Here is a 9,345-nt window from a genome sequence, read left to right on the forward strand (position 1 = left end):
ATCAATCTATATATAGATTAAAAAGAGGTAGTTTTAACGAAAAACCCACGGTACTGTTCACTTTAACGAAAAACCATATTTTTACACTAAAAAGTCAATCCTGGTACTGTTCACATTACCCTTTATTTTGTTCTTATCATTAAAACTCAAAGTTTTTAAGCTATTTTCGTTAGTTTTTCTTTAAAAATATGATGAAGTTTTATATATGAAAGGGTGGGTAACTAAATGGGTTTTTGAACTTTAATCCTTCAAGAAGATTAAAATTTAAAAAAAACCTGGTGTTAGATTGAATATTGATTTTAGTCCCTAATATGTCATTAATTCAAAATAATTAATGTGCATTTTATTTAATGTCTCCCATTAAATATTTAAATTTATTAATACTCAAATTTTAATTTATTTTTTGACCAAAAAAGAGTTTTTTAATTTATTAATTTTATTTAACATTCTTCAAACTTGAAAGACTCAATTAATGTATCTAAATGTTAGTACCGAAATGTATGTATCTAAATATATGCACTGAAATGTATTAATATTAAATTAATGTACCTAAATGTGTGTACCGAAATGTATGCACCGAAATGTTAGTACCGAAAATGTATTATATTGAATTAATGTACCTAAATGTTTGTATCGAAATGCATGTACCTAAATGTATGCACCAAAATATATTATAATGAGTTTAATATACCTAAATGAAGAAGATAAAGTACATTTATACAACAAAAATTAGTTTATCTAAATGTTCACAACAAAATATATTACGATGAATGAAATGAAAATAAAAATTAATACATTAAAAATTAGAAAGAAAAAGATAAATAATTAAAACATCAAAATATAATTAATAAATAAGGTTATTAATGTATCAAGGGACTAAAATTAGATTTTAATCTTACTCATGATTTTAATCAAAAAGTCATATTTACCAAGGGTTAAAATGAAGTTTTCTATTAACTAAACAAGATCACCATTTTATCCTTGATTATGGTTTGTGATTTATTAAACTTCAAAATCAAAATATACAACTTTTCCGAAAAAAAAAAAACAAATTTAATATACAATGCCATTTGATAAAAACAACAAAAAAGGCCCACACAAATTTACACGCATCATTCTTTTTTGGTGTGATTGGGGACCAAGGGGCCTTTGACTATAGATGAACAGATTTCTTTTTCTTTTTTAATACATGTGAAATTATTTTATCAAAAAAGAAGATTAAAGAGCTTCTATATTTGATGGATAAAAATATAGAAAATTTTGCAATACAAACGGAACTAGTGAACTTCCACCATGACGGTGTGCTTGCCGTTCATTTAACCATTTTTCAAGACTCAATTTTCTAACCCTAAAAAGGTAAACATATAACTAAACGAAACTATTTTGCTATTATAAATGCAATAGTTTTTATTTTCTGTTGGCTAGCTCGTAAGTGAGGACAAGGACGAAGTTAGAGAAAAATTATTAATTTTAAATTTAACTTAAAAAACAGTGTCGTTGTATTAAAATATATGCGTTTTTTATTATTTAGTAATCTTGAATGAGAATTGAGTGATAGAATTAGATTAGAGAAATGTTGATGTTTTTTAACTTTTGTTGAACTGGTCTGTTCAAAGAAAAATTGAAAAAAAAAAATTTAAAGATAAGTTTGGCAAATTTCTTAAAACTTAAAATGTGTATTTTTAAAATAAAAAACCAAAAGTGTGCACGTGCCCCCTTGTCTTCATCAAACTCGGCCCCGAGTGAGGGAATCTAAAACCAGTGAGGAAGGTGGGGTTGGTGACTGGTCCACAATAATCCAGCCAAATGGTTTAGTACTTCAAAAGAAGATCGTGCGGCCAGGAATCAATAACAAGCAGCAGCCCTCCGTCGGAGAAACCTCAAGGCCACACTGCAAAACGGGGTTGACGACGTCTCTCGGAGATACCCCGCTGCTTCTCCGGAAGGCCATCGTCAACTACTGTCGCAAGAAGGAGAAGTTCTAAAAAAGATGGAGATGGATTGTTTGCCCTCCTATTTTCATACTTTTTTTATACCTTTTTGTAATGTGTGGTCACGGTTAAACCACATCAATATTTTATATTAATTTTTTATAAAAATAATAAAATAAAAAATAATAAAAATATAAAATATTAATATGACTTAACTATGACCATACAAATAAAAAAAATATGAAAAGAATATGAAAATAAGAGGACAAACAATCCACATACCGGATTGAGATCTAGCGAGCTAAGTCGATGACCAAGTCCAAATTCACGTTGAGCGGATGAATCTTATTCTTCGACAGCTGGAAACAGGCAGAAAGAAGTTGAATACCCACGTTTGCAGCGGGCCCCAAAAATTGTAGTAGAAATTTGCAGTCAACCCGCCCATATCACTCTTTGGCTTGACTTAGTAGATGCATAGGGCAAACCGGACACTGTGCATATTGAAGCTTAGCAGCCATATCAGTCTTTGACTTGTTCTAGTTGATGCATTGGTCCATGACATTTTCTCTACGGTCTTCTTAGACATAAGGCCTTTATGGGCTGAATGGACTAGTTTTGTAGTTTTTGTACCAATAATATAACGATATATTTAAGTTTTGTTTTATATAAATAACGTTCTACAGTGACATGAAATATCACAATTACGATATTTGTGTCATATAAATTGTTTTCGGTATAAAGAGCTTATGTACTACTAATATTAGATGCAAATGCAGCGGTTAATTTGTTTACATACGTCAAAATAAATTAACATCAAACTAAAGCAAATTGAACAAGAAAATTAACGTCATAAAACAGCAAGGCCAAATCGATTAAATTAAAAGTTTCCAAGTAGAACACAAGGATCCTAATCAAGCAATTAGTGTCAGCCTAACGGTGAGTTGTTTTTAATCTTGCCTAATCAAGCAATTAGACTGAAAATCTAAAATGCATTTTCTCCTTGTCCCTTTATAAACAAAATGAATTGGTTGTAATCTTGCCTTTCGTTTTACCAAAATGCATTTTCAATTTGTCCCTCAAATGTCAAGACCGTGTTGGTAGACTTTACAACCAAGACTCACGGCTTGCATGCATCCAAAGTGCAACCTAAGCTTTTATGTAGGTTCCAGGAAACTCACTACTATATCTCTGCTTGTTCTTAAGATCTCAAAGTCGGGTCAACAGTTTACTACTAATCACACTAATATTATCTCAATTTATTATTTGTACAACTCGACATAAGTTAGGTTTTAGGCTAAATATACAAAATGGTTCTTGAAATTTGCATAATCAATAGAATGGTCCCTGAGATTGTCCACCATCCATGATTTTGATCTTTCTGTTAAAAACTCTTTAGGCAATTTTCAAAACTTCGTAAATCAATTTCTTAACCAAATTTGACCCATAATATATCAAAATGAAGATAGGGAAGTGTAGAATAAGATTATACCTATTTGGAAGCCCAATGGTTGCCGGAGATGGCCGGAAAATAGCCTGAAAGGTGACTGGTCCGCGAGAAAACTGGAAAACTCGCCAGAAACTGGGTAAACTTTAAACGTTCATAACTTCTTCAATACTCAAAGAAATCGAGTGATTCAAAAACAAAAATCATACTTCTCGACGAAATGAAGAGAATAGTACCTTTTTTGATGGCTAACTCGCCATGGTTTTGCCGGAAAACGGCTCGAAATTGGCCAACCATTTTCAAGTTACACACTTTCGAGCCTTTTTTGGCCATACCACGGTGATTTAGCGTCGAGGCACCATTCTCTTCATCTCGTCAAGAAGTATGATTTTCGTTTTTGAATAACTCTATTTCGTTGAGTATTGAAGAAGTTATGAACGTTTAAAATTTACTCAGTTTCCAGCAAGTTTTCCCGCGGACCAGGCACCTTTCAAGCTATTTTCCGGCCATCTCTGGCAACCATTGGACTTCCAAATAAGTATAATCTTGTTATACACTTTCCTATCGTCATTTTGATATATTAGAGTCAAATTTGGTTAAGAAACGATTGAATTATGAAACTTTGAAACTTGCCCAAAGAGTTTTTAACAGAAGGACTAAAATTATGGATGATGGACAATCTCAATGACCATTTTTATTGATTTTCATTCTCAGGGACCATTTCTATTGATTATGCAAATCTCATAGATCATTTTGTATATTTAGCCTAGGTTATATGAAAGAAAAAAACTCAATATTATATATAATTTTATAATATAATAATGAACCGTGAAACCATTCATTTATAAACATAATAATATATTAATTCAAGTTTTCAATGTAGGGTTGGATTTTTCAACAAACACACTTCCTAAATCAGCTCAGCATGAATCAGTGGGCTGCACACATCAAGAAGGCTATAGTGAAAAGTCTGCATGACAGTATAAGTGAGCCATGTCACAGAAAAACAAAATAAGCACAACAAGATCTGCTAAAAACATGCCAAGTGTCCAAATAGCCTTCTAACACTTCTATTTTTTCATTGAAAAACCAAAGTTCTATTGTTGTTGTAAAAGAAACTTGAGCATTCTTGTTATCCTTAGTGTGTCTAGGGTTTGTCTTAGGAGCGTGTAAAACTTTGACAAACACTAGCCATTATAACAACTATGCTTAAACATAATATAAGAGGAACATTAGCCAAATTGCTTTGCATAAATGAATTTATAACTTCTGACTTTGACTATTTAGCTCGTTAATTTCATTATGTCATGGCTCGTCACTCTTTATTTTTGTTAACTCTTCAAGAACACTTTTAACTTTACTCTTCGTTGGTACTTTGAAATAGCCCACCTAAACATTAGCACCCATCATGTTGCTTTTTCATATGCATGTAGAAAAAAATTATATTGATAAAAGTTGTATAAACAGTTTCGATTATAGATTTCTTTATCTATATATTGATGGAAAAAAAACCCAAATAACTAGGTATAAAAAAAAAAAAAATGACCAGAGCCCAATTTGACAAAAGATGAAAAAAGGGCCCAGGTTTTGGGCATTAAAGAAAAAAATAAAAATAAATAAATAAATCATAACAGGAACCACTCTGTCCCTAATTAACCCTAACTTCCAACAAATACATCCACCCTTTCCCGATTCCCCACCCTCCTTTGTTCCCCACTTCCCCCACTGCCCTACCGTCCCACCCTGACTCCCTTTTCTTTTCTCTCAATTCCATTGGCCACAAGACCAAGTGAGTGATTTATTATTCCCCACTTCCCCCACTACCTTGCTGTCCCACCCTGACCAACTGCAAGCTACTGCGCGCAGCCAGACATGAGGTCCATCCTCTTCAGCTCAACACCATTCAGTCATTCACCATTGGGCATTGGAATTTGGCTGCAAGTGCATTCACTCACCACCAACCTTTTTGAGTTTTGAGGTAAACTAATTTTTTAAAATTTGAATTATTAATTCATAATTTAATATAAAACTTTGCATGTGACAGAATTATATGATAATTGATGTATAGAATTGTTGTTGTTGATGAATTGAATTCTTGATTAATTGAATTATTTGATTTCATTTCAAACCCAATTTTTAGGTTCAAATTTATCAATTTTTATATGTTAGACTATGTTTTAGTGTTTTTATAATATATAATATGTGTTGGAATGATAATTTTGATAGGAAAATTTTGTTATATCATGTGTAGATAATTTTTGCAAACAAATTATTGAAGCCATGTCTTTTAGGAAACAACTCTGTGGTAATATGAAAAGGAAAAAACAAGCAAAGGATAACGAAATTGCCGAAAGTTTAAAAGGATCTCTTAATAAATTTTTCTCTACAAAGAATGAGTCGGTTGAAAATTTGAGAGAAAATGATGTTGGTGAAGAGTCACAAAATGTTGTTGGGGAGTCTCATGATCATGAAATTGGTGGTTATGTAGAGAAAGATGTTTATGAAAATGAGTATGATGATATAATTGATGATTTTTCTTCAAAAAATGCCAGAAGACTATTTCTTAAAGGTTGAAATTGCAAGGAGCTTTGCTAGGAGTGGTTGTATATGATTGTATTTTTTATTGTCGAGGTTTAGGTACTATGTCCCCCCGTTATATATTTTCTCAAGTAATATAATTTGGCCGTGAGGGCCTAGCCCTCCAGCTTCAACTGGTTCCAGTGCTAATTAAATATTTTTTTTAAACATATGTTTCCGTATTAAAAAAGGGCACATTTTGAGTTTTCGCACTAGGCACCCAAAAATTCAGGACCGGCCCTGGACTAAGTAAATAAGATCACCAATTTATCCTTGCTTACAACATTCCTAAAGAAGGGCTTTATATGAGGCTGCAAAAGTGTGGATATAGCCGCTTTTAGAGTTCGACTCTTTGATGCTGTAAAAGAGAATCTCTACCAACGGGGAACTATATAACTCTTGGGCGCTATCTGGACTCTGGAGCTATATATTTATTTATGTAGTCATTTGATTACGTAGTAATTTTATTTTTTATGTTAACTTTTCTTAAGCTAATTTTTAAACATATATTTTTTTTTTTTTAATGAACAATTCAACCTAAAACACTTCGAATTCTCACACTGTTAAATTTCATTACTTATAAAAATAGGAAAACAAAATGTTGCAAGTACCAAGTTTGTAAAATGAAGCCACAACTCACAAGGCCCGCATCTGAAAAATTTGTGAATGATACGAATGTTTCCACAAAAATAAAAGGAAAACTAATGAAAAAGGTTTGAAAACTTTGAGTTTTAACGATAAGGACAAAATAAAGGGTAAAGTGAATAGTACCAAATCTGACTTTTTAGTATAAAAATGTAATTTTTCTTTAAAGTGAATAGCTTTTCGTTAAAACTCCCAAAAATAAATGGTGCTACTTTTAGTCAAATATGTGAAAACAATAGCCATTTAAAATCATTGAAACAAAACAAAAAAAAAAAAAAACGGTAAGTGATTGTGCAGTTTTGAAGTGTTTGGAGGTCCTAACTTAGCACGCACTTGGTCATACAACTGCACGGTGTTTTCTTCCTGAAAACGAGTACTTGTACAACTCTAAAGTGTTTTGAGGTTTGCAAGTATACCGCAGTTGGTCATACAACTGCGCGAGTGTTTTCCTTCTAAAAACAAGTGCTTGTGCAATTCTGAAGTGTTTTGAGGTTCTAAAGCAGCATACAGTTAGTCATAAAACTGCATGGGCGTTCTCTTCCTAAAAACAAGTACTTGTACAACTCTAAACCGTTTTGAGGTTCGCAAGCAACACACAACTAGTCATATAACTACACGTGTTTTCCTTCTTAAAACAAGTACTTGTACAATTCAGAAATGATCGGTGGTCATACAAATGCGTAGTGTTTTCTTGCTAAAAACAAGTGCTTGTGCAGTTTTGAACCGTTTGGAAGTTCTAAAGTACCATGCAGTTGGTCATACAATTACACGAGTGTTTCCTTCTTAAAAAAATGTTTGTGCATTTCTGAAGTTTTGGAGATCCTAAAGGAGCACACAGTTGGTCGTACATTTATTGACAATAAAAATCTCAAATATTTAAAGGTTATATCAATTTATGGCTACTATAAAACCAACTGCGCGAATGTTTTCTTCCTAAAAACAAGTACTAGTTCTGAAGTGTCTTGAAGTTTGCAAGCAGTAAGTAATTGGTCATACTGCATGGGTGTTTATTTCATAGAAATATGTGCTTGTGCAGTTTTGAAGTGTTTGGAGGTCTTAAAACAAAACATGGTTGGTTATTCAACTGCCCGATTGTTTTCTTTCAGAAAAAAAAACAAGTGTTTGTGCAGTTCTGAAGTGTTCAGAGGTCCTAAAATAGCACGCAATTGGTCTACAACTGCGCAAGTGTTTTCTTTCAAAAACAGTGCTTATGCATTTTTTAAGTGTTCAAAGGTTCTAAATCAGCGCACAGTTGGTAATACGTTTATTGACACTGAAATTTTTGAAGTGTTATAAGGTTGCGTCAATTTATGGTTACTATAAAACCAACTGTTCGAGTGTTTTCTTCTAGGTTTGCAAGCACCACACTGTTATATAACTACACGGGCGTTTATTTCATAAAAATAAGTGCTTTTGCAGTTCTAAAATGTTTGGAGCCTAAAACAACACACAATTTGGTCATAGCATGAGTGTCTTTTTTCCTCAAAATAAGTGGCTGTGCAGTTTTTAAGTGCTTGGAGGAAATAAGTGGTTGTGCAGTTCTAAAGTGCTTGGAGGTGCTAAAGCAACAAGCAGTTGGTCATATAACTGAATGTGTATTTTCTTTATAAAATAAGTGCTTGTGTAGTTCTGAAGTGTTTGGAGGTCCTAGAGCAACACCCGTTTGGTCTTACGTTTGGCACTAAAAATATCAATCGTGGGGGTGTTTTCTTTATAAAAACAAGTACTTGTACAACTCTGAAGTGTTTTGAGGTTCGCAAGCAATACACAATTGGTCATATAAGTGCACATGTGTTTTCTTTCTAAAAACAAGTACTTGTAGAGTTCTGAAGTGTTTGGTGGTCCGCAAGTAGCATGCAGCTGGCCATACAAATGCACAAGTATTTTTTTTTCTTAAAAACAAGTCTGAATTGTTTTGAGGTTCGCAAGCATCACACAATTGTTTATATAATTGCACAAGTGTTTTCTTCTTAAAAACAAGTGCTTATGAGGTGTTTTAAGATCCTAAAGCAGCTCGCAGTTGTTTATACAACTATATGAGTGTTTTCTTTCTAAAAACAAGTACTTGTAGAGTTTCGAAGTGTTTGGTCCGCAGGCAGCATGCAATTGGTCATACAAATGCACGAGTGTTTTCTTCCTAAAAACAAGTACTTGTGCAAGTCTGAAGTGTTCATCTAACTGCATGAGTGTTTTCATTCTAAAAACAAGTGTTTTTGTAGTTCTGAAGTGTTTGAAGATTCTAAAGCAGCACACGGTTGGTTATACGTTTATTGATACTAAAAATATCTGAAGTGTTTAGAGGTCATGTTAATTTATGGCTACAAAAAAACCAAATGCGCAGGTGGTTTCTTCATAAAAATAAGTACTTGTGTAGTTCTGAAGTAGCACGCAATTGTTCATACAATTGCATGAGACTTTTCTTCCTAAAAACAAGTACTTGTATGGTTACGAAGTGTCTTGAGCTTTGTAAGCAGTATGCAGTTGGTCATACAACTGCACAGGTGTTTTCTTTCTAAAAACAAGAGCTCGTGTAGTTTGAAGTGATTGGAGATGCTAAATCAACACGCAGTTGGTCATACAACTAAACGAGTGTTTTTGTCCTAAAAATGAGCACTTATAAAATAAAACTCTGAAGTGTTTTTGGGTCCTTTATTTCGAGTTTCGTATTATATACGTTAGAGTTATGTCCAAACCCTAAAGGTGGATATAGGGAGGGTTGTTAGGTAAAGAAAATTGTTCCCTCACCAG

The sequence above is a fragment of the Pyrus communis genome, chromosome 2 (assembly GCF_963583255.1).
Source record: "Pyrus communis chromosome 2, drPyrComm1.1, whole genome shotgun sequence".
NCBI classification, from domain to species: Eukaryota; Viridiplantae; Streptophyta; class Magnoliopsida; order Rosales; family Rosaceae; genus Pyrus; species Pyrus communis.